Raw genomic sequence first — 2,500 nt, forward strand, 5'->3', positions numbered from 1 at the left:
GGCGAGGGAGGGAAGGGGGGGAGTGGTCAGGCCTTGTAACAACCCTCCACCGCCACGCTCTGAACGGGGATAGAGTCATCAGTGTAAATAACAGAGCCTTGGCCCCCTCCCTTCAGTCCCCCTCCCCCCTTCCTCCTCTCCCTCCCTCTACATCTCCCTCCGCACCCCCTCCCTATATGTCCCTTCTCCACCTCCCCATCTTTCTCCTTCTTCCTCTCTCTCTCTCTCTCTCTCTCTCTCTCTCTCTCTCTCTCTCTCTCTCTCTCTCTCTCTCTCTCTTAGAACATAAGAACATAAGAACATAAGGAGTCTGCAAGAGGCCGGTTGGCCTATACAAGGCAGCTCCTGTACACTCAACCCCACCTTACCTCACCATCCATGGCTTTATCTAACCTCTTCTTGAATGTATCTATGGTATTGGCACCCACAACATGGCTGTCAACCCTGTTCCATTCGTCCACCACTCTGTTGGTGAACCAATTCTTGCCTATGTCTTTGCTGAATCTGAATTTATCTAATTTAAAACCATTATGTCCGACCTGGCTTTTTTACTATCAAAATCTTATTGACATCCCCTTTATTAAAGCCCATCATCCATTTATTGACTTCTATCAAGTCTCCTCGCAACCTTCGCCTTTCTAGCGAGTGTAGATTTAAATGCTTCAGCCTGTCATCAAAAGGCAAGTTTCTCACCCCGTGAATCATCTTTGTCATCCTCCTCTGCACAGATTCTAACATCTTGATGTCCATTCTGTAGTAGGGGGACCAGAACTGAACTGCACAATCGAGAAGAGATCTGACTAGTGCTCTCTCTCTCTCTCTCTCTCTCTCTCTCTCTCTCTCTCTCTCTCTCTCTCTCTCTCTCTCTCTCTCTCTCTCTCTCTCTCTCTCTCTCTCTCTCTCTCTCTCTCTCTCTCTCTCTCTCTCTCTCTCTCTCTCTCTCTCTCTCTCTCTCTCTCTCTCTCTCTCTCTCTCTCTTTCTCACATACACACATTCTCCTTACCACATCCTCAATTCTTTCTTTTCAATTCTCCTTCCCTCCTCCCTCTCTCTCTCTCTCTTTCTCTGTCTCACCAACCTTCAGCCTCACCACATTACAATCTTAAGTGGATGGAGGAGGAGGAGGAGGAGGAGGAGGAAGGAAGAAGGAAGAGATGCAATGTCTTGAAGATCTAAGCTAATTGATAGTCTCGTGGTCCTATTTTCCTCCACACCAGTAATTAATGTTGGCTAACCTGATGGCCTGGTTATAATCTCGGACTAATGAGCCTCTGCCCCACAGGTAAAGACCCACCTCACCTGCCCGCCACACCTGTACGCTCGGGAGGGAGGGAGAGGAGGAGGAGAGAGAGAAGGGGTGGGGTGGTGATGGTGGTGGTGGTGGAGAAGTAAAGAAAGGAGAAATAAGAAAATGGAAAAAGTGGTTTGGTGTTAGTGAAAGAGGGAGAGAGAGGGAGAGAAGAGAAGAGAAGAGAAGAGAAGAGAAGAAAAAATGAAAGACAAGGAAGGAAAGGAAACGAAAAGAAAGGAATAAAGATAAAAGGAAAGAAAGGAGAAGATAAAGAGGAAAAGAAAATAAGAGGAAGAGAGAGAGAGGATGAAGGAGGGAGGGAGGGAGGGAGGAAAGGACGGCAGAAAAAGGCTTGTCTTAGTAAGGTTGAGGTTATTTTGTATAATTTTCGTCTTAATTTATACCTTGTGCTGTCGGGCGCGTATTCCTGTTGATGTATCGCTCCTGTTACTCTCCCTCCCTCCCTTCCTCTCCTCCCTCCCTTCCTCTCCTCTCCCTCCCTCCCTTCCTCTCCTCTCCCTCCCTGTATCTCCCTCCCTCTCCCTCTACTTTTCTCTATCTTTCCCCTTCCTCTCCCTCCCTCTCTCCCTCTCCTCTCCTCTCCCTTCCTGTATCTCCCTCCCTCTTCCTCTACTTTTCTCTACCTTGCCCCCTCTTCCTCTCCCTCCCTCCCTCTCTCCCTGTATCTCCTCCCTCTCCCTCTACTTTTCTCTATATTTACCTCCCTTCTTCTCCTCCCTCCTTCCTCTCTCCCTCTCCTCTCCTCTCCTGTCTCCCTCCCTCTCCCTCTACTTTTCTCTATCTTTCCCCCTCTTCCTCTCCTTCCTCCCTCCCTTCCTCTCCTCTCCCTCCCTGTGTCTCCCTCCCTCTCCCTCTACTTTTCTCTACCTTGCCCCCTCTTCCTCTCCCTCCCTCCCTCCTTTCCTCTCCTCCCCGTGTCTCCTCCCTCTTCATCTACTTTTCTCTACCTTGCCCCCTCTTCCTCTCCCTCCCTCCCTCCTTTCCTCTCCCTCCCTGTATCTTCCTCCCTCTCCCTCTACTTTTCTCAATCTTACTCCATCTTCCTCTCCCTCCCTCCCTCTCTGCCTCTCCTTTCCCTCCCTGTATCTTCCTCCCTCTCCTTCTACCTTTCTCAATCTTGCTCCATCTTCCTCTCCCTCTCGTTCTGTCTGTCTTGCTTCTTTTCCTTCTCCCTCTTACCCCATTCT

Source organism: Eriocheir sinensis, chromosome 25, assembly GCF_024679095.1.
Source record: "Eriocheir sinensis breed Jianghai 21 chromosome 25, ASM2467909v1, whole genome shotgun sequence".
In the NCBI taxonomy this organism is placed as follows: domain Eukaryota; kingdom Metazoa; phylum Arthropoda; class Malacostraca; order Decapoda; family Varunidae; genus Eriocheir; species Eriocheir sinensis.